Genomic DNA, 24,571 nt, shown 5'->3' with positions numbered 1-24,571 from the left:
AGTTGAAGAATCGTGAGCTGGACAAGTTCCGCACAGAGCTGGACTCCGTATTAGACATCCTCTGAGAGCTGCACCAGCAGGGGGCGGGGGTCCCCGCTACTCCGGCAGCCGCCCCGAGGGCACCAGAGTGTCCCTAGAGACTCGCAGGGCCTCACAGGAAGACTTGGGGATGGATGGTGGACGGGATTGTGCCAGTTTTGAAGGAAGTTTTGAACACAACAAGCAACCAACACAAAAGGAACATTTCAAGACAAATTGCCCTTAACCAATAAGGAAAAAAATAGCACTGTGGTATCTTACTGAAAATCATTAACCAGTCACACTTTATAAATCATTTATGGACAGGGCCCTTTATGTCCATGATTAGAACCAGTAAGGTTTATTGACACATGCTAAGGAAAGGAAAGCGCAGATATGCAGCCATCATTGACTAACTGTTATTCCTAATTCTCGGTGACAGAAAAGCAGCTCCTCTTTCTCTTGGAAACGGGGAGGAATGTGAGCACGTAGCATGCACAGTCACATGGACAGTCCCCTGAGTAGCAGAGCTTCCATGATGACTTAACAAGACCTGTGACGTCCGCACGGGAAGCAGGTGAGCTCTCGCGTTTTCCCTCGGAGCTCCACTCCTGCCTCTAGTTGCCTCCCGTCTGTATGCGCCATCAGGTGAAAATGTATTTTATCAGCGCTGAGGATTTGGTTTATTCATTGTTTTAATCTTTTATGCTGTGTGTCTTAAATGCAAGTCTTTATCTGTAACTCTAAGACTATAAACAGAACAGAACATTTTTACTTTCTCTACTTAAAAACTAACATATGTTCATTAGAAAAAGGCACGCATACTTGTGTGATTGTTTTATTTTACAATCCCATCCCAAAAGCAGATGTAAGTATAAAAGATACTAGTAAGTTAAAGATATGGCCACTTTGTTTTCAAGTGTTCTGGCCCAGTTGCTATCCAATAAAAGTATAATGGAACCACATGTAATTTTTAATTTTTCTGGTAGCCACATTTATCTTTTTAAGATAAAAAGAAACAGATAAAGTTAATTTTGGTAATTTATGTAATCTTTCTAAAATATCAATATAAAAATGGAATTTTTTCATTCTTTTTTTCATTCCAAGTCTCTCAAATCTGGTGTATTTAACATTTACAGCATATCTCAGTTTGGACCAGCCACATCCCAAGTGTTCGATAGCAACATGCCAATAAATCCAATTCTAGAATAATAACTAAAACACTTTATAAAGGACAGGTGAAATCAATTTTGGTGAAATTATGGGTAGCAAGTGAAATGTGGAAATTAAATAGAAGGAATGCAATTAATGTCTTATTGTCCAGCATTTTTTAATGTCCTTTTCCTAAGAGGATAGAAAAAGCATTAGTTACAGTTTGCTATTTCTTGTGACAATTTTTTATTTTAAGTTATAATATAAGCTATTTTGGTCATGATTTGAGTGGGCTTTTGTGTATTTTTTATCTGCAAGGCTATTAGTTCGTAGCCGCAACCATCCCTCCCTTTGTCTTTCTGATGGGAGAGCCGCGGGCCGTCCATCCCGAGCACAAACACGACTGAAGCACAAGGAGGTGCGAACATCAGCTGGATGATCACTCCAGGGACATGCATCCTACTTAGATGAGAATTCTGTATTCTGTTGTGGAGCTGTGTTCATGGCAGATGTTCAGTTCTATTTAGATTAATGATCCACAAGCACTGTCAAAATCATTAGTTACAACTAAAAACCTCAGCAACCATATCCCAGTCCTTAGCCATTGCACAAAGCATCTAGGATGAGAACAAAAGATAGGCACGTTTAGGCTATCTTGAATAGGAAAGCTTGTATGAAGATTTAAGCTCCAGAAATTACCAGTCCTCTCTTACCACCTGCATCCACCTCACAGTGTTATAAGGCATATGCATCCATAGGACTTCCCTTCAGAAACTTTATCAGGATAGATGGCTTGCTGGTGGCACCACTGCTTGTGTGCAGAGACACCAGATCACATCTATTACTTGTGAGCCTGTAGCATTCTATAGTATCTACCAAAACAACCCTGAGAAATTTGATCTCTACTATTGAGTCCCATTCTGTGTTGCAAAAATCCTAAGTTTGTGAGTAAATGCCAAGGTGAAAATGTATTCCCCTTTCCCACCACTCCTACGAAGGGCTCTAATTCAAGATCTGCAGGCACGTTGTACCACAGAGGTAATCTTACTCAGAATAAGGTAGACTTTTCTATTCAATTCAGCAGCCATTCTGTTTTGAGAGGCTTAACATGAATGATGGGAAGAGTGAAGTTTGAAACTTTTTTAGTCCCTCCAAGTTCCTGATAGTAGTACAGGAACCCTTCTAATTCTAGCCTTCTCTGTCAGTTTCTCTATAGAAGAATCTTTAATGAAACGCACACATATTCCTTCTCAGCACCTGTCCAGCCCTAATTACCCTATTTCCTCCCCTCTAGTCTAAACCATAGTAGGTCCATTTTTCTCTCCAGGTTTGCTGAAAGCTTCAATCACAGCCACATAAATAGTACAAATAGGAGGAAACATACACTTTCTCACCTATACCTGCTTTATAGGAGTCATAAATAAATTTGAAGGGCAGTATTAATCAGAGGGGAAATCTAGTCCATACGAGAAGCATTGAGTTTCATTCGTAGAATAAAATGAGTTGTTATTAAATTCAGGAACAAGAGAAATGGACTAGACGGTGGAGAAGCAGACAAAAAATAATAGAGGGTAATTGTACCACGTATGCATCTTTGGGGCACTAAAGAGAAGAGACAAGAGCACCACGGGGGTCTGACCCCGTGGAGTGACTCTCGGTAAGTCTGTCCTGCCCTTGGACCCCCCCTGGGTGCCTGCCGATGGCCCCGCCTTAGGGTGCTGATACTACAGTGAGGAAGTCCTGACGCAGAGGACGGGCAGAAGTGGGGCTGCACACTGTGTACCTCCTTGGAGAAAGTCTGCAGAGAACTTGGGGGAAGGATTGTGAGGTAGGGAAAAGAGCTCATGAGGGAGAGAAGGTTTATAACAGGGTGAACCTGAGACTGCTTACTAAGGAGGACCGAATGGAGTGAAGCGTCTGGGTGCTTTTCCTCCCACCAACTCTGGTGGTGTAAGAACCACACATGTGCATACGCCCAGGTCTTACCGGTTTTGCTCATTTATCACGACCACATGCAAGGAGCCCTAATGAGAATAAGCAGGTGCTCATTTTCCTGGCGTGGGATTGGGGCCTTCAGAGCAGCCCAAGCCCTCAAACATATGCGGGGCTTAGTAAATGAATCACCTTCAAGGGATACCTTGACCTCCATCTACAAATACAATTCTCTCCTCCCTCCAATCCCTAGAGATGGTATCTACTCTCATACAGCAGTTACCTCTACCAACAGGGGCGTGTTGGAGCTGCGTCTCTACATTTCTTCTCTCCTGAGTGTTGCCCCAGTTCTCAATTCCTGCCAGAATTACCTACTGTGGTCATAAAGGTCGACATATTCAAAACCAGCTCCTTGTTTTTCACCCTGAAACCAGCTGGCCACTCCCCTTCATTCCAACCGATCTGATCTTCAAATGATGCTGTCCATATTACTACCTCTTAGGTTCTCCTCTTCTTTCCCCATCTCACTCCCACCACATCCCTTGTTCACCACAAGAAGTTTTCATGATAATATTCTTCTTTAAATGGAACACTGTATCGCCGAATTTTAGCCCCGGGCACATCCACTCGGCATTTGGCAAGATCGAAAAACAACAAAGGAGCATTGGGAAGTGTCCTTACCCAGCTTCATTCTCGCGGTGGCCTTTCGAGTCCTTAGATTACATTCGCAACATCCTCATGCAGCAAGTCTGCCGTTCAGAGCCGCACAGAGCACTGGGGTGGGGGTGGGGGGTTCTGTATAGCAGCACCGAACAGCAGCTCATTGCCAGCACGCATGGAAGCGTGTGCCTGCGCAGTAGGGCAGGAGAGCATCCTGGCAATGGGAACTTGCATTTTTCCTATAAACATGTCTTGTGCATCTAATGTCTGATGACTGTTCTCATTGTGTACATACACACACACGCGCGCGCGCACACACACACACACACACCCTGTCCAGCTCCTCGTTTCCCTGCGGTATTCTAGAGTAGTCAGTAGATGATATTGATAGCGATGACACAAGCCTCTCAAGGACTCTGATAAAGAAGGAAAAGCAGGGCAAAGCTGCCACAGAAACAGGCTTCAGGGCAAATAACTGCTGTTTGTAAATTTCATACTACTATTTAAGATTCTAATGTGAATTTTCTTTAATGCTAACCAAGATTCTGCATTATGACAAAAATCTAAGAGGATTTGTATCGTCTAACAATTTGTCTACTAGCCTTTTAAACACGTGATGGCTTAATACAGATTAGTGCTGTGCAAAAAATAAGCAAGATTCATCTAATCTCACCAGATGTAATGAATGTGGAAAGACTAAGGAAGGACAACAGAAGGCCGTTCATAACTGTCTCGGACTTCAAATTGCTCACAGAGAAACCTTTTCCCAAGGGGGGGCCACCTCAGCGTAATGCCTGAGTGTTACAAGAAAGCCGATTTCCCTCCTCACATGGTTACACTGCTAATCTGTTGGGTGCTAAAACAGTTCCCTTACTGTATTTGTTCTGAATACATATGGAACAATTTAGACTCTACAAAAAGCAGGCTGAACATATTCCCATGCTGTCAGATCACTGGGCTGAAATGGTCCCACGAAAAGGACATGATTATATTCCATACAAAACTTCTTTCTGAGAACAGCAGGCTTCTACAGGGCAAGGGTGTAATTGCAGCTCCTCCCGGCGGAGAGCTAGAGCCGGGCTGGAGGGGCCAGTGGAGATACAGCACTTGCGCCAAGGTGCAACTGCCCTGGCAGCCAAAACTTTCTTGATTTCTCAAAGATAAGACATTCCAGCAAAAGCTGGATGAATACCCAAAAGATGGATATTCATATATGAGCATGAATAGATTGTTAAGACATAGTTACATAAAATTATCATCACAAGTCAAAGTATGTTTTCATATTTAGAAAATAATTATCCCATTATTCTTTGAAAGCACAGTAATAGCAATCAATACACATAATAAAGACTAAGAGGTCTTAGAGATAACAAACAATGGAATAACCCATTCTAAATGTTGGATTCCTTGGCAATATAGAGGAAATGAACTAGATGTCTTCTGCAGATCTCCCTTAATTCAGGACTCATTCCTAAAATGTATAAAACTAGTTTTTTTCAACAGGGGAACAAGCCAAGATTCCTGCTCTGGAGAGGTTTACTGTATGGCAGGAAAGACCAGCCAAGTACATACAGCCAAATATGAATAAATGCAACAAGAGTGTTATGAAGTGTGAATGGAGCACAGAAGAGTAATTCCCATCACCTGGAATCTGGAGAGACCTTTTTCTTGGAAAATGTGGCTTTAGGCTTTGGATATTGATCTTAAGAAGGGGTGGAATTTTGGTACAATGGGATGTAAGAAAGGGAATTTTAAAACAGATTCTAAAGTTCATAGAGAAATACAGAGAACCTCAAAAAGTCAAAACAAAGCAAATATCTGGCTGGAGGACTTACACTATCCGATTTCAAGACTCACTATAAAGCTACAGTAACTAGGAAGTATAATATTGCCATAACATAGGCAAATCAAAAAATAGAACAGGATAGAATATCCAGAAATAAATTAACACATATAAAGAACTTTGATTCATACCTTACAACATAGACAAGAATTAACTCAAAATGGATCATAGACCTTAATAGAAAACCTTAAACTATGAAACTTCTAGGAAAAAATAAATAAACCTTTATGCCCTTGAGTTTGGTGAAGATTGCTATAACACCAAAAGTATGATTTATTTTAAAAAGAAATCAATAAATTAGACTTTACCATAGTGAAGAACTTCTGGTCTTCAAAGACACTATTAAGCAAATAAAAAGACAAGCCATAGGCTGAAATTTGTAGATCATATATCTAAAATTTAAAAGGATTTATATCCAGAGTGAAGAATTCTCAAAATTCAACAATAACAAATGCCCTCAATAAAGGAATCTGCCAAAGACTTGAAAAGACACTTCACCAAAGATACCCAGATGGAAAATAAGCATATGAAAAGATGCTGAACACCATCAGTTATTAGTGAAATGCAACTGAAAACTGCTGAGAGATAACTACTACACACGTATCAATATAGATAAAATTCAAAAGACTGACCTTACAAAGTCTTGGCAAGGAAGTAGAGCAACCAGAATTCATATACACCATGAGGAATTTAAAATGACACAGCTGTTTTGGAAACTGTTTAGCAGTTCCTAAAAAGGTAAACACCTATCTACCACATGACCCAGACATTCCTCTTCTAGGAATTCAAGGAAATAAAAGCACATGTCCATACAAAGACTGTTAACAAATATTCATAGCAGTTTTATTTATAATACCCAAAATGTAAATATTCCAAATGTCCATCAGGAAGTGAATGGAGTACATCCCTAAAATGAAACACTACTCCAATAAAAAGTAATGTGGTATTGATACGCTCAACATGGATGAATCTCAAAATAATTATGCTGAATGAAAGCAGCCAGATAACATAGAAGAGATATGGCATGATTGCATTCATATAAATAATTTTAAAATGCCAACCAATATGTAGTGCAGACAGAAGATCAGGGGTTGATGGGGAGGCAGGGATTACGAAAGGGCATGAGAAGACTTGTGGGTGACTGATGTGTTCATTTTCTTGATTGTGGTGCTAGTTTCTTGGGTATATGCACATGTTAAAATGTATTAAATTGTACACTTTACAAATATGTAAAACTTACTTGGTCAAGTATACCTCAAAGTTGCTTAAAAAAATGCAGTCTAATCCTGACCCATCTGAATGCCTGACTGAAAGAGATGAGGCAGCCCTTACTGCCTAAAGGAAGTAGGGGAAATTCATGGACGAAAACATGTGTGGCATCAGTGGACTCTTCATTCACAATGTCTGCCAAATAATAAAAAAGTGTCTGGACAGGAAAAGTGTTGAATCTACATGATTGGTAATATGAGAATAAGAAATATTAGGCAACAAATGCAAACCCACAGATGATCCAGGTATTAGGCTTAACAAATAAAAACTACAAAATAATTCCTCTTAATATGTTCAATAAAATAGAGGAATGATGGACAAAACAGATGAAAGGATAAACAGTTTCACCAGAGAAATAAGCTGAAATGTACTATTAAGAAAAACCAAACTGATACTCTAGAATTGAAGCTTTCAGTTGTGGAAACACGGTGAACTAAGTTAATTTGAATTCCTTTTAAAAGTAAGCCCAGGTGACAAAAATAAACAGCAAACTTGCAGTCAGAATCGTCAGCTTGTAAGCTTTTGCCACAGCTCCCCAGAGGAAAGGGGTTTTCATCTGTATCGTGAATGGGGTTACAGTGTCCATTCAGAAAGAGGGCTTCATACCAGATGGAAAGACTCCTGCTTTTCTGACACCCACCGCATGACAGTTACTGGGTGGGGTCGCCTCTTGGGTGAAAGGGAGACTCAAAGATCTCTGTGCACCCACACAAGGGAGGCATGGGGAAACTGATTCTACCAGAGTCTCTAGGAAAAAACAAGGTCTCCCTTAAAAAAGCTGAACTCGAAACTCATGCCTCATGTGGATGTGGAATCCAAACCTACATTTCACTTACGATGCGGGAATCCCCAAGCAGAAAATAACAATAACGGAATTTCAGATTGATCAAATCATTTGGGGCCTAAGGATAAGCAACAGAAATTTGTTCTCTAGGAAAACTTTTATAAAGCAGGGTGCATGGAGGACCGTAGGAAAAAACAGTACTTGCTGAAGGGGAGCTCACACAACTGCGTGCAAGATGAACAGGGAGAAATCATCAACCCTAAGTAAGAAGGGGCAGAGCCCAGGTTCCCAGGACGACAGTGCTCCGGGGCATAAAATAATGAAACAATCTAAGAGAGCATAAAATGAGTATGGCTGAATCTTTTTTTTTTTTATCATAGAAAATGTAATGAAAAATCAGGACATTATGAAAAAAAGAATTTTTTTTTAAAGAACCAACAGAACTTATGGAAACAAAATATACGTAACAGTTGATAAATAAAATTCAATGGTGGGTTTAACAACAGACTTTAAACATCCAGTATGTTCTTTAAAATTCAAGAGTAATCTCTGAAATTCCTGTTTAAAAAGAGAATAAAAACAAAGGGGCCACAATGGAGCTTCTATTCTCAGTGCTTTATGTATTTCATCACTTGATGTTCACAAACCTCTCGGTGGGCTTATTACCCCTTTTTGTATATGAGGAAATAATCTCAAAGGGACTGAGTGTCCAGGTTAAGATCGCAGTTACCGAGCAACGGAACCAAGCCCAGACACACCATCTCGGCCCTGTGCCCTCGACCAAGACTGCGTGGCGTAAAGAGGGAGAGAAGAGCAGAGCGAAGGGGACAGAGGTCACAGGTAAGGTGCCAGGAACAAGGTATCATTGGGAGCCACATATGTTTACATGGAATAAAAGAATCAAAGGATTTACAGACTTCATTTGTTTACCTGAAACAAAGCAAAATTAAAACATAAAACAGATTGAAAGTTAAAAGAATAACATAAAGAGATCAACAAGAGTAGAAAAATGGTATATCAGATAATACTAACCAACAGAAAGAAAATAATCTATACTTTCCAGATTCACTATTTACTTGAAACTCAGCTTGATCGGCCACTTACTAGCTCTGCGCCTTAGCAAAATACTGAATCTCCCAGAGCCTTTGTTTTCTTAGTACACCTGTAATAATAGGTATGAGAAACAGCCCCCCTCCATGCAGCCAGTTCTTACTGACCGCCAACTGTGTGCAGGCGCTGGGCTAGCCCAAGGTCTGTCATGAACAAAATAAAGATCCCTGCCTTTGCAGAGCTTACATTCTAGTAGGAGGAGCAAAAAATAAGCTACAGACATAATAATCATGTGAATTATATAACATGATAGGAGGTGATAAGCACTGTAGAGAAAGAAAAAGAGAATCTGGGAATGCTGGGCAGGGATGAGGAGGAAGCAGTTTCCAATTTACAACAGGACGGCCAGAGTAAGAACACTGGGGAGGTGGATATTACTTTGCTAAGATTCCCACAGCAAAGTACTACAAACTGGAGGACTTAAACAGCAGAAACACACTGTCTCACAGTTCTGGAGGCTGGAAGTCCAAAGTCAAGGTGTCAGTAGGCTCAGGCTCCTTCTGAGGGCCGAGGGCAAATCTGTCCCAGACTCTGTCCTTTAGATGGCCGTCTTCTCTCTACCATCTCTCCACATCGTCTTCCTTCTGTGCATGTCTGTGTCCAAATTCCCCCTTTTCCTAAGGACACAAGTCATACTGGACTAGGGCCCACCCTAAGGACCTCATCTTAACTGCTGACATCTGCAGCAATACTGTTTCCAAGGAAGGTCACATTCTGTGGTATTGGAGGTCAGGACTCCAACATATGAACTGGGGCACACTCAATCTGACCCTCACAGGGGGCATTTGAGGAAAAACTTGAAAGAAGTGAGGGAGGGGGCCATGTGGGGCAGAATGTTCCAGAAGGGGACTAGCCAGGGAGGCAGCCTTAAGATGGGCACATGTCTGATGTCTCCAAGGGACAGTGGGGGGCAGTGTGATGGGTGAGTGAGCCAGGGGGCAGAGGAGTGGGTGCTGCCAGCGGCGCAGTGGGAGCGAGGCCTTGAGGGCTCTGTAAGGACGCAGCCTCTTCACCGAATGGCATAGGAAGCCATTGCAGGATTTTGAGCAGAGAAGCAACCTGACTTATACTTAAAATGATCACTTAAGCTTCTGTGTTGAGTTCTCATAGGAGGGCTTCAAAAATTAACTTCACTCAGAGGCTGTTTATGCCCAAGAGATGCCATAAGATGTTTACAAGGGTGTTTATAATGATGCTGGTAGTGTCCCTTCCCCTCTCCCCAGATTCTTTTACTATCCAATGTGTGTCTCCCAGCTTCTGGGAATGTTGGCCCTCTAGTGCCCTTTCTATAGAGAACTGCCCCTGGCTAAAGCAGAAGTCACCTTAGCCTGACTGGCCTGGGGCTACAAAAGGTAGCCTTAAGGAGGAATGACTTTGTGGCTCAATTTGGGCCTCTTGCCTAATGGAGTGAATACATGTGACATATTGAGGAGACTCACAATGTTCTTGAGAATGTTATATCAGCAGAAACACCACCAACTTCAGCTTTATGGGACAGAATGGACAAGATAAATAATACTGGCAGACTCCCCAGATTCTACATGCAGAAAACAGGCTCATTAACTTCTCCATTAGAAACACATTTGGCACTTTAAGAAAAAGGAAAGATAATTCCTATGGTGGAGCTGCTGGCCCAGAGGGTAAACCCATGAGCCACAGAGCATTATTTCCAGGCCTTGCAACTTGAATTTTCCCAGTTGAAGTTTGAAATTGCTTGGGACTTGGGACTCCTTTTTGCCTTCCAGCTCCTCCCTTTCTAATAGGAATGTCTGTAACCAGTATCCTATGCTTGTCCCACCATTGAATTTTTGGAACATGTAACTTATTTTCTAGTTTCACAAGTCCATAGATGGAGAATTTTTCCTCAGGATGAATCATATGCAGAGTTTCACCATATGTGATTTAGATGATTAATATGGTGAGATTTGGGATTTTGAGCTGATAATATTTAGACTACATATTAGACTTTGAAATGATGCTGTAATAATTGAGATTTTAGAAGAGGTTCACATGAGGTGAATATCTTTTGCATATGATGATGGACATTAATTCTGGAGCCAAAAAGAAGACAGTGGTAGCTTAGTGGCCCCATACGTATCTATGTCCTCATCCCTAGAACCTGTGAATATTACCATATGTGGCCAAAGGGACTTTCCAGTTGTGATACATTAAGGATCCTGAGATGCGAGATCACTGTGGGCAATCCAAGGTAATCACAAGGGTTCTTAGAAGAGGGAGGCAGTATGAACAGAGACAGAGGTGTTAAGTAAAAACAGAGGTTGCAGAGTTACAGGGCGATGAGCGGAGGAGTGTGAGCAGCCTCGGGAAGCTGGAAAAGTCAAGGAAATGGATTCTCCCATAGGGCCTCCAAGCTGAACACAGCCCTAATGACACCTTGGCCTTAGCCCACTAACACTGATTTTAGACCTCTGCACTCTTGAACCGCAAGAGAATAAATGTGTGTGTTAACTCACTGAGTCTGCGGTACTTTGTAACAACAGAATTTAAAATGACTTCAGGAAGCAGCATGAGTGTGAAGCGCACGCCCCCGACTGTGCTGTGATGAAGCCCTTTGTCTCTGACCCAGGAGTCTCGTGTCTTCTACCAGCATCCATGCAGATGGGTCCGGCTAACTTCTAAGTTTGCAAGAGGGGTAAAAATCTTAGACCTTCACAGTTTTTGACATTTAGTTCAAAAATGATAATATAATTGTGGGTATTTTTCCAACCTTTAAACATCCTTCAACCTACTGACTTGACAGCCTACTTAAAAATAATATACCACTTAAGTAGCTTGGAATCCTAATAAGAAATAGACCACAGTGTATATTTGGTTAAGTAAAGTATGAGTAATCATACTCATATTAGAAGTTAATACAATCAACATTCTTTACTATTCTTGCTCTCTTGCCTGAAAATAGTCATCAAAATAGCAAATACCGATTTACAAGAATGTGTTAAAGCAGCTTTAATTACAAGAAATATTCCATACTTTGTTCTGTTATTTAGTGTTAGAGTCTTAAGGAAGACTATTTTCCTCAAAGGACATTATGGGAAAGGAATTTCTTATGGGAACAAATGCTAAATGAAATCTGGTACATGACTTAGACCACTGGGATCCTATAGATGATAGAAGTTAGGAGGACCATAAACATGGAACAGTTTTTACAGGAAATGAAAAAACTGGATGTGAAAACAAAGAACAAGAGAAAATTCCTGTGCAATCAAATCTGTTTATTTTTTTTTCTTAAGCAAGACAGGTGGTAAACAAATACATAATGAAAATGCCACCCAGAGATTAGCATCAGGCCAGGCACGCAACTGACTGTGTGTGCAAAATCAAGCCATTTCCAATACCTTCATGTAGGTTTGATTTCTTCATGAAATTAACTGTGTTGCACCAGGCCACCTTGAATATCGTTGGTGGGGTACTTACGACCCATTCACCATCTCAGCTCAAAGCCCACACACTAGCCTCATGGCCATGAGCTACACATTTACCAAGGAAATAGAGAGTATGGCAAACAGCACTTTTCTTGCTCAGCAGCCAGTGGCAGAGCAGTGTGTGCAGACACAGATACACCAGTACAGACACAGATGGCACCTCCCTCACCCAGCAGACAGCCTCCTCTGCCCTTCCTGGGGACAGAAGTGCTGTGCGATATGCCCCAGATGGGTACTGATTCTAGGGGAGGCTTCCCAGGGCTGTCCCCAGGTCTGAGTAGGGGTGGCCAGAGGCTCCCAGAAGAGCTCTTCCAGCAGAGCCGACGCAAATGCCAACCACAGGGACTGTGTGGGGCATGTCTCTTGACATCCTGGTAGACACTCACGCCCTGCTGGGGCAGGTTAAGGCAGAGACGTAGGGGATCCTATAACCAGAGCTAGGAGGCGGTGCCTTAGTGTACACTGCCTTAGGTACATCCCAGCCTTGTCTAGAAGCAGTCACAAACTCATGAATGATTAGAGCTGGGATGCATCCTCTGCTCCAGACCCTTCACCTCACGGTTAAAGCTGTGGCAGCTGGAGAGGTAAAGCAGTTTGCTAAAGGTGGAGCATGGTAGGGGCAGGGCCAGAATGATGCGCAGCGCGCTGGCCCCCATCCAGGAATGCTGACGCTGAGCATGCGGCCAAGCTTTCAGCAAGGAGGGTGAGATGGTGTAAATACGGTATTCCCCAAAGAGGCCCCAGTGTGTTTAAAGGCATAAAAACTCAGCTTGATCAGCTCGGAGGGGGCCTTCTGTCTCTCTGTCCCGTCTCTTTGTCTCTCACACACCCCCACACACAATTTTGGTGAGAACTTTCTTGCTACACAAAGGCCCAACATCATCAGGAAAACACTTCACAGAGCATTTTTCTCAATCCAGGTCCTTGTCTGAGGCCTGGGAAACAGGCTTATTTTCTAGAACGATAGGTGGTTCCGAAATCAGAAGCTCATCCTTCCCAAAGGGGGAGCTCTGGTCCGTGTTCACAAAGATGGGGATGTCGAAGTCCCTGGGCCTGTCCAGCTCCTCCTCTGGCCACCCACGGCCCCCGTGGACCTCCTGGAGCTGCACACTGCTGCCAGGGGCTGTGGCCTGGTGACAGGCTTCGGCCTTGCCCAAGCGTTCCACTTCATTGGCGTGGTAGTGAAAGAGAGACCTGGACTCCTTGTTGCCCTGTCAAGAAAATACTTTATCTGGCTCCAGTGGTCTTCCGAAGTCTGACACAAAGCTGTTCACACTGAATCTCTTCTAGGACTCTGCACTGCTGTACAGAGAAGGAAAAAAAAAAATTTCTTACACCCTGTCTCATTCACCTGCAGAATTGTGCCTTTCAGCATGTAGGGCAGGCAGGCATATTTCCACTGAGCACTTACTGAGTTGCAAGTCCCTCTACAGAGTGCAGACAAACATGAGAACTGAGAGACATCCCTTCTGAAATGTAAACAAACCCCCGGCAAAGCCCCAAGCTGCAGACCCCCGGGCGCCCCTGGGGAGGACGCCTTGCCAAGGTGTGCCCTGGCGGTCTGCATGGGACCCCAGGTCTCGGGGCCTCTCGCTCTTTGGCATTGTAATGACTTGAAGTACTTCTTACAATGCAGAGCCCTGGGCTGCAGACCTTTACAATGTCTGGAGGTAGGGACTGACAATCTGTATCTTAATAGAATTGCCAAGAATCACTACTCTTGCCCAAGTGCAGAACCACGGACCTACACCCAGGCCAGCCTGAACAAAGAACACACTCCCACGCCGTTAGCTTCCTGGTCGCCAAAGCAATGTCACTTCCATTTATCTCACTCGGTTCTCAGAACTGAGAACTGTGTGGTCAGTGAGTCACAAAGAAACAACTCTTAAGATGACAGATTTTCCTCAATGTGCAGGTATCCTTCGTATGCCTCGAGTATCAGCATCGAGCCCCACAAACGGACGACCTGACATGCATACTACAGGAAAGGAGAAAAGCATGAACAACGTAAACAACGTAATGCTGTGGACATTATCTTTTTTGCAATCAGCTACTGTATGTTGCATTGCAGACCTTTTGTCTGCGTGGGCCTTTGCTCTGGAGGTGTAGGCACTAGCAAACATTTTCCTCCTTTCATACATGCATGTTAAGTAGCAATGTGAGCAATACTTCGTCCATACTTCACTCCCAGTACTTTTTGAGATATTTGTGTAAAATGGAATTTAAAGTTTACTTATGATTGTATGTGAACCACAGAGGAGCTCCATTATTAACACAAAAACTTTTTTAATAGATAAAAAAATACTTCAAATAGTTAAAGAATTAAAAATATGGGGAACCACTAGCAGAAAAGTTCTGAGTTATCCTAACATTTTTTAAATTACAGTTGTTTGATAGAATCTTGAACTTTGAAGATTCATTTGCTTAAGTTATTTGTTTTGAGAATTTGTATTCCTCATTTTCAGCTTGTTATAATGCAATTTGGATGATCTATTGACTGCAACACCACGGACTCCACCAGCCAGACTGAAAATACTGTCCAGACTGTTCTGAGTCTTGAGTTTCTCTTCTTATCACCATGGGTTGTGTCATGTGTTCTCTGCACCTGTGCAATATTCTGACCCTCTGTGCCTTTGCTCGTGCTGTTCCTTTTCCCTGGTGGGCCCTTCCACACTCCTCTGTCTGTCAAAATCAAACACCTTTTTTCACCATCCAGGTCAAATGTCGCTGCCTCTGTGGAGACTCAGCCCTCCAAGTGGGAAGGACTTCCTCCCTGCTCCGCGCTTCTGCGGTATTTCACTGACTTCTCTGATGGGACGCAGCCTTTCCTGCCTCACGTCCAAACCACTGTGTCCAGTCTTCCTCTCCTGTCCACTGAGCTGGGTTTCTCTCATCTCTGCCTCTCTCAGAGGACCTTGCAGACGTTGAACCCTCACGGTGCGCACTGAACAGCTGCATCTGCAGGCGGACCACAGCCCAGATTCCCGGAGAGGTGCAGCCACCTCCATCATCAGCGATGTGCTCCTTCCTCTGGATTCGCATGACAGACAAGCTCAGGAGGGCAGACGCCTCCCTCCTCCAGTCAGAGGGAAAACGGCTGTGATGCACTGGGTTATTCCTTGGGGGATTTCCCAGATTTCTGACAGACTCTTACAGGTGGAGCGCCGGCTGCTGTGCTGAGTGTCAGCGTGCCTGCAGCTGTCCTCAGGTTCGCTCAGCCCAGGAAAGGCAGCCGGCAGACCAGCCTGTGGGCACCTGGCATTCCCAGCAGCCACTTTCAGTGGCCTTTTAGAGATGTTTAAGCTACAACAAAGACCTACTAAGAGTGAAGCTCTGTGATTAACAATGAATGAGAAGATGATGATAACCACCAACACTCGTGGAGACACAGCCTGTGCTGAGAGCTTTATCTCACGTAGCAAGCTTCTAACAGAAGCCCTCCCTCTGTGTGGAAGTGGCTTTGGGTTGCTTTAGTTGATAGCTCTGACTTACCAGACGATGCCGGGACATGAGAACAACACTGAGCAGAGTCTGGGGTCAGCTGCAGCTACACACTCAGTAAATGCCTCTTAATTGATGAGGAATTAAAAGCAACTCCTGAACAAAGGTGTGTCGGTTGACTCCGATACATAAAATAGTCATATTCTCTAACCATTGATAGTGGTGGACATCTCAGAATCTCAGGACCCCCTCAGGAACCACTCACTACATCTGCACTTTGCCAGCTAGTTCCTGTGGCCTTGGCCATTATCAAAGACCTCGAGCAGTGACATTTTCCTGCTATTAGCTTTAAGGTACAAAGGGACCCATCCTTCAGTGAGTGCATATTCAGGTAAATTGCATTTCAAGGTAAAATGTAATTCTATTTGTCCAAGGCCCTGAGTAATCCTGCATTCACACCTAAATGAAGAACATCCCCACCCGGACAAGGAGCACTTCACAAAGGCTATAAAGGGGGGTGTTTGAGGTATATGATGCCTGGGATTTGGTAGCTTTTTAAAGAACTCCAGAACATTCAACATAAAAATGTGATTGAAGCCTTTCCCTTTACTCTGTCTCTCTGGCAGATTTATGATAATGGACTATGGTGCCTTAACAAGACAGCTACACAGTAAATGGCTTCTCAGCTGAGAAAGCAGGGGCAATAGTTCTTTTATCTTCACTGTCCATAAAGGATCCAGGTAAAAGGGTTTTTTTCCCCACACACAACAACAAATATTACATGGGAAAAATAATCCCCATTAAAGCTGCCTCTTGGGCTGAGAAGCTTTTAAGAACGGTGACGTGAGCTTTATAATAGCCCTTCTCCCTCTGCAGTTTACTCTGTAAGTGCTCCCAATATCTGGTTCTCCCTTCTCCTGGGCGTGCAGATCACCCTTCCCAGCCCAGTGGCCAGGAGGGTGTGGCCAGCTCTGGCCAACAAGCTGTGAGAGGAGGGGCGGACGCCCCGTCCTGGCTGAAGAGCTGAGGGCAGGCGTGGGTGGGTCTCCACATGTTTCCTCCTTGTCTCAGTAACCTGGGAGGCTGGATGTTGGAGACAGTGCAGCTGCACATGGAGAAGCTTCTGTCCACCCCTCAGCAGGCATGCAGCTTGAGCAAGAGATAAATCTGCTGTGTTATACTGAGATTCAAGGATTTGACTGTTAATGTCTTCCAACCTAGTCGGATTATTACACATTCCCTCCCTTAACAGAAGCCACTGAGTACACAGTGACTCCCGAATTGAAGCACTTATGCCAGTATGATCCCAAGGTGAAAACTTCAGGGAGAAACTTGCCCATTTTACTGTTGTGTCATGGATTCTATACAGTTGAATGGATGTCAGCTCTTGCCGTCCAACACTGTTAAATGGAGGTCCAGCCAGGGACCTGTTCTCTCTCAGGTAAACTGTGACTGTTTCCTGATGGCCGCCTGCAGTGCCAATTTGAAAACCACTCTGAGGCAAAGTCTTGGCTATGCAGGGAAGATAACACAGTTCATCAGTGACATATGTTGTGGATGTGGGCATAAGGAGAGGGGTATGGGGTGGGGAATCTGCCATCCTTGTGTCTTACTACTTGTAAAGGGAAACACATTCACTTCCCTTGTGGATGAGATCCTAGAGAGCCATTCAGCCCTGCCCTGAGTTGTCTCCATGGAGAAAACGATAAAATTAAGTGGTAGATTCAGCACTAGCCCATTTTGAACTTGCAGAACTGATTGGCTTTCTTAATCAGGGTGTTGGGAGTCATACTCCAAAAGGATGCTGCCTGATACCCCACTTGTGGGCATAACTGTTCTTCATGACCAACCACCCAGAGAGCCTGCTGTATACAAGTCAGAATTCAGACACGTCAGTCCTTCCTGCCCATCACCAACATTCTCCACTTAGCCTCCTGTGTACAATCATTTCACCATTTCACTGAGCCACACGCCCCTGGTGAAAATGGGCTAGAATGGGGAATGTTCTGGCAAGTGTAGACACAGCGTGGGTGCTCAGGGCCTGGCTGTCCAGTGGGAGGATGGCTGCCTCTTGGTTCTCCCTCTGTCTTTAACTAGACCCTCAGCTCTCACCAGGACTTCTACCACAGCGAAGGGCTGCGCTAGAGTTTACTGGGTGACACGTTGAGCCCCATGTCAGCCAGCAGCTCCACGGCATTAGCTCATTTAATCTTTGCAATAGCCCCAGGAGACAGACACTACTGGAATTCTACAAATGCAGAATCTCAAGGGTAGAGAGGCTTAGAATCCAGCCCAAAGTCTTAGTAAGCAAATCTAGAAGTGTCCGGCTCCAGACCGACGCTTGGTCCAGTATGTGAGAAAGAAAACAGATCTGATTGCTTTCTAGTACCTTTGGGTCAATAGAAGAAGGATATTTGAAATTAATGTCATGAGGTAATTTAATGTAGTGGTTAACAGCAGGCGCTTCAGAATAAAAGAGAGACTTTAGTCTGAGGCATGGCTCCACAGTTTTTCTGCTGTAAGATCTCAGACAAATGATTCAGCCCCATTCTTCTCATTTGTAAAGTTGGAACATTTATGGGATTTATTTCATCTTTCTGTGAGGATGTAGTGAGATTATACCTATAAAGTGATTAGTAGACCCTGGCATATGGTAAACACACTTTTAAGGTTCTTATTCTTCTTCTCAATGATTTATCTTCTTTCTTCACGCTAATTATCATAGGCAAACTTAAAATTGGTTGTTTCATATTAAAGTTGGCTGAATGAAAAAATAATGTCTGTTTTAGAGAAAATTTCTGCCAAATAAATGTCGTTTACTAAGAACTAAAAGCCTTTTTACTGATGCATTTATGTACTTTTTCTATGTCTGTTTCTTTCAGTTTTCTGTTAAGATATACTGCAACCAAATGCCATATCTTACACTGCCTCAGACTTAAAAAAAAACACACACACACACATACAAAATGTGGCCCTGAGGGCTTATCCCTTATTAAAGTAAAAAAGATTTGACCTTCTCCTTAACTTCATTAAAAGTGTGTAGAGCCACAATGGCCCCTGTTCTTTGAGGTTATTCAGAACCTCCATCAATAGAGAAAGCATCTAGTGGTGGAATTGCCAACTGAAAGAATAGAAATGCAAGTCTCAGCTACCCAGAGTCCCCATGACATGTGAAGGAAATGTGTGGTCAGGGCTCTCCAGAGGAACAGAACTAACAGGGGGGTGCAAGGGGGGTGGGGGAGTAGGGTTGTGAGACACAGAGACAGAGATTTATTTTAAGGAACTGGTTCATATGACTGTGTTGGCAGGCAAGTCCACATTTTGCAGGGTAGGCTGGCAGGCTGGAGCCCCAGGGGAGAGCTGCAGTGTAAGTCTGAAGGTAGTGTTCTGGCAGAATTCCTTTTTGGAGAATTCCTTTGAGGGAGGTCATTCTGTTTACAGGAAGGCCTTCCACTGATGGGATGAGGCCCATCCACATTACGGAGGATGATCTGCTTTACTCAGTGTATACTGACTTAAATGTCATCTCCTTTAAAAAATAAGAACCTTCACAGAAACATCGAGAATAATGTTGGACCACCTATCCGGGTGCCATGGCCTAGACAAGTTGACACATAATATTCATCATTACACGAAGTCATGTTCTATCTGGGGCTGCAATTTTCACATCTGTAAAATGCTCTGTATCCTACATGAAGCAAATGTGTATCAAGAACCCTGCAAGACCCCATCTGCCCCTCCGAGGAAAAGGAGCTACTGTGCCCTGACCTCTCTGGGATGTGCCCCATCTAAGCGTGTCACCAGCAGCTCTTATCACAGATGTTTGTGAGGACATGGAGAGAGAAGAGGGAAAGTTCTTGTCTTCTTAGTGGCTTTTCAGTGGCTGTTAAAGAGATTCTCAATCATAGGTCTCCTTAGGCTTGAATAAAGTGGTTATTTTCCTTTCATTTAAAATGTGTTTAAATTTTTTCCCAAACCTTAGTGTCTGACAACAGCCAAGTGATGGCCAGAGCTGTTCCCTTACCCAGGCCCTTGTGAGAGTCCAAGTGCAGGCTGCAGACCGAACAGACTGTGGTGACACAGAACAGTGCAAATACTGCTGCCGGCTGGGAGGATTAAGTGAGATGCCACATGGGAAATGTGAGGATTTGGGCTAAATTTCTTCCATTTACTCTCCCAGGTGGCTCTCCACCCTCCCCATTCTGTGCCATTTATGGAGCCTCTGGCTGCCAGCCATGTTCAGCCTGTGGGGAGCAATGGTGGGTGGTGGGCAGGAGGGGAGGAAAGGAAGGTCTTGGTATGTAATCTGAAGCTTTGTTCCTGGCGGTCACACTGGGCTCGCGGTCTCCCCTGGCCCAAAGCTACAGCTCCTCTCAGCCGCCCTCTCCAGAGGACACCTGGGGTGCACTCACAGCCCCCTGCAGGCCTACGGTGGTAACCGCTGTCAGTCGGCTGGAGCCCCGGGCCTGCCCTACCCTGGGGGTGTCCTTCTCCCTGCCGCCACTGTGAGTAGTCCCTTCATGGAAAGCTCTCTCATTACCCACTCTGAGTGTGCCGTCTGTGCCTGCTGGGACTGACTGACAGGACAGTCAACATTTGTTATTTTTACCCCTCTTTGTTATGAGTAGGGATAAAAATAAATCCCGTAAAACATGTCTGAGCTTTTTGCAAGCCATAACCGAACAAAAACCTTCTGATGTTACTTAGTGTTCTTTGAGCACCCATGTGCTAACTTCCTCCGTAAATCCAAAGCTCTACACAAGTGTTTTCCTTTCTGCCATCAGGACTACATACTCCCTGGCGTTTTCCTTTCTATCCTAGTTTTGAGGAAACTAAATGTTGAAGTCAGTGTTCATTGTCCATCATCAATTCAACTGAGTGCCCAGTAACAACAATTTCTGCTCCCTGAAAGGGTTTTTAAAACTGGTTTTCATCCTATTTTGCTGTTGTCTTTTTCATTGTTTTTGGTCTGGTGAGTCAACTAAATTCTTCTGGGAGTAAGGAGAATATACATCCTAATTAATAAACATTTCAAAATAAAAATCAGGCCTGGATCAGCATTAAGACCCTAGGAAAGGACCAAGGAACTCAGGTTCATAAGGGGACACTTGGGAAGTGGAAGCAGGAAGCAAAGTACCAGGACGAAGGTGGTCCCACCCAAAGGTGCCTGGGTCCAGCAGCGAATCCATAAGCAGCTTTTCTCCACCCGCTGGAAGCAACCCCAGGCCCGGACACTGTTTCCATTTCACCAGTTTCCCATGGAGCTTAACAGACCCTCGGAGCAGCCCAGACTTACTCTTGGTGTGGGGCTCCTGTCTTGGTCAGCAAGGTCAGCACAAAAAACATGAAGATCACGACGACTGTGAGACCAACCCAAAATCCAATCACAATGGAATCTGCAAGACAGTTAGTACCATGATTAGAATTTCACAGCTGCTTAAAACTTGAACATTCAAGGAATATGGGTACTTTGGTCCATGAGGTGAGAGAGGAAGCCAACAATCTGATAAGGTGATCTTGACCATCAGTCAGCCAGGGACAGATAAGACGCAGGGGATGAGGGAGAGGGAAGAGTCTGAGTCGCTCTGGGTTTCCACTCCAGGAACAGTAAGAGGCTTTGGCATTATTGGTTCTTGGTTTTCATAGCCCAGTGAAGGAACCTAACAGAGGACGCAGACCATGTAGGTGCTTAAGACTCCACTGAAGTATCTTTAGTTAGAAGACATTTTTCAAGCTATAAGCGAACAAAAACTTATGTTTTTGGTTGTTTTGCAATATGAAGATTAAAATGAACCCTGGTTCAAACTAGCTCAGTTTTGTATTTCCACTTAAGCTCCCAGATCTTCATTACTTCTGCAGAGACCTACAGATGGCCTCTGGAGTACTCTCCCTGTCCCCTCTCCCCCTGTGCTTCCTCTGTATGATCTGACTTTAACGTAGCTCTGACAATGTTGCTCTTTTATGAAAAACTCTCCAACAAAAATATACTGACCTTTTACAGGTGAAAAGAGATTCCATATGTATAGCACTTGCATCTGAGAACATGGCACCCCACGTTTGCTAGCTATCACTAACAGTATCATCATCTGCCCCCAGCTTACCCCTGCTGTGAAACCCAGGTTTCCCATCAGGCTAGAGGACATGTGTCCCTGTATTTACTGTGACTCTCGGCCACAGCTTCCGAACACCCACACCTTTCCAGGGTGCTTATCTTCACTTGGCTGGAACAACTTTCCCCGAACTAGGGCTAATGAAAGTCTGTCCATTCTTGAAGAACCATTCCTTGCACCGTCTCCTTCTCAGCGCCTGGGTGCGTTGCCCCCCTGAAGTGCTGCCTCCTGTAACTCTTGTCTGTGCTTCTTTACATGGGTGCTTCCTTTATCCTCCCAAGGTAACAGTCCCAAGTGTAGGTTTCTGGGATGACACAGACTGTTTACAGAGTCTGGCACATATACAATAGCATCTCAGATCTGAGGGAGGTAACAGAGTTTGATTACTTTACATCTTCTAGTACATTCTAAATTTACCTATATGGGAGGGAATACAGGGAGGATGCATAGCAATTTTTAAATAAAAATGATTGGAACTTAAATGCAAAGCATAATTCTAATTAAATTGTATGTATATGAAATTTTTTCCTTAAGTGAAAAATCAAATCAGCAATTTACTCTGCATAATTCATGCTTTCATTCTACATAAACTATTGCCTAGATGTTAAAAACATGTATTCAACAATATGTCTTCAGCACTCTGGATACAAAACTAATGTATCATTTCCGGGGCCAAGAGTGCCAAAGAATAGAAATCGTAGAGCTTGCCTTATAATGTAATAGAAATAAGCCCTAAAAATGACAAGTACCCAGAGTCACTTGCATGCAAGCGCAACTAACGTGTGACAACTGATATGTGATGACACCCCAGCGACGGGCACTGACCTCAGCACGCAGACCACGACGGCTCCGAACGCGGCGCTTCCCCAGCCGCCCGCGTGGCTCAGCACATTCGGAAAGGACGTGCAGCATACGTTTCAGTCCTCAACTGAGAATTCAATCCTGCTGACTCTCATGCAAATGTGGGCCGGATCCGCACCAGTTCTCCTGTTCCATGGCCCGTGGCAGATCAAAGGGGGTGAAGGGGCCCTTCCCCTGGCCTGGCCCTGCCCCCCACTATTCCAGTGCTCAGGGAGCCCATCAAAAAGCAGCGCTAATGTGGTTTGCAGAAGGGTCGCAGCCCTCCCATGAGGTCCTGGGGGAGCAGAGCGGGGAGAAGGAGGGCTGTGGTTAGAAGGTGAGGATCCCCGTGCTCCACCAGCCATTGCAAATGTTCCCTCGATAACGCGGCATCCACGTTTGCTGTCACAATGTGCTTTAAATGACTGTGTTTATTCATGCTCCCTGCAAACAAAATACCGCTCCCTCAAATTATTTTCATGCTTTTTCCTCTACCTCATTGTCTGACACATGGCCTGACCCCAGGCCACTTTCTTCCCCCGAGCCACTTCCAGGGGACATCAGAGACCTTTATCTCATCCCAGAATACCCAAATCCTCCAGAAGTCTGATTCCTACACCGGATCTCATAGGCATGGGCACTGCAGTAAAACAGAGATGGCAGAGCCCTGGCCTTCTCCAAAACCCTCTTCCTGGGAAGCAGAGTGGGTGTGTGCAGAGAGCGCAGCTCCAGGCAGGCCGGGGGTTAAGGGAGCCACGGGAATCCCCAAAGGGGTTTCTCACAGAGCCGAGCAGCCACTTTTGTCCTGTCTAGAAACTGAGCTACTTAGAGACCACTGCAATACAGGGCTGGGGCAAAGTGCGCAGGGCAAGGCCAAATGGAACACTTCATAATATGGTCACTTTCCCTGACCCTGACCTGTGACAGACGGAATGAAATGGGAGCTGAATGGTGACACTACGGTGTTGACTGGAATGATCTCTTCCGCTCTAACAGGACCAACTGCCCCGTCCCGGTCCCCTCCTTCCCACCTCCGGAGGATACAGTGTCCCCTTTCCCTTTCATGGGTGTGTGAAAAACAAGGGCTAATACTTACTTAGAAAGACAGGTTCAGGACCAGAGTCAGCACAGTCCCCACACCTCTTGGTTCCAGATGCGTCAAGTTCCTGATGTGTCCGGCTCAGCTTTATGGTATAAATACCTGGCCAGGGGCCACCAGGGAGGCTGCTGCACCCATCTCTACCTCACTCCCCATGACACACCTTCCTCCAAGCCTTCACAAGCCCCAGCTCCGCGGCCCACCTTGATGACCTGGCTTCTTCATCCATGTGTGCGTCTGGCATCATCTGCATGTAGGCATGTGAAAACAGCATGGAGCGTGGCCACCACTGATGACTCAGGGTAAGGGGATACTCCTTCAGCCTTCCCTCAGAGCAGCAGCCAGTGACTGTAAGTGTCCACTCGTTGGCTCATAGGCTTTTGCTTCTACTTCTTTTAAGAAAACTCTGTCTCACCCAGCCAAGCCCTTCATAAATGTCCCATTTTCTTCCCTCCCTTTATAGCAAAATTATTTTGAGATTTTTCTAGTACATGCTGTTTCCAATTCCTTTCCTCTCATTTTTCTCTTGAGCCAATCCCATCAGCCTTTCACTCCCACCACTCCACTAACACCACTTTAAATGCGTTTTATGCATTTCTCACCACTTCCCTGCCCCACCATCTCCGGCTGACTAAACCATTTTAACAGTCCCGGGACTGCTTTTATGTCTCCAGTCTCACCCCTTTCTTTCCTCAACTGCAGAGTGGTCTTATTGACACCTAAGCCAGATGCCTCTCCTCTTCCTCAAACCTTCAGATGACTTCTTAGGGAAAAAGCTGGAATCCCCATAATGACCGGTGAGGTCCCAACACCCTCCTCCCCATTGTCCAACTCCGTCTCCCCTGCTGCGCTGCCTCTCAGTCATTCCCC

General features: G+C 44.5%; 1 pseudogene; it reads right to left on the bottom strand.

The window, feature by feature from the left end:
* Window positions 1-11,895: 11,895 nt before the first annotated feature.
* On the bottom strand, window positions 11,896-24,103 carry LOC140843047 (melanocortin-2 receptor accessory protein 2-like; annotated as a pseudogene).
* Window positions 24,104-24,571: the final 468 nt, after the last annotated feature.

Source organism: Manis javanica, chromosome 13, assembly GCF_040802235.1.
Source record: "Manis javanica isolate MJ-LG chromosome 13, MJ_LKY, whole genome shotgun sequence".
In the NCBI taxonomy this organism is placed as follows: Eukaryota; Metazoa; Chordata; class Mammalia; order Pholidota; family Manidae; genus Manis; species Manis javanica.
Note: the sequence above shows the minus strand (reverse complement) of the source record. Positions and strands in the feature narration are given on the sequence as shown.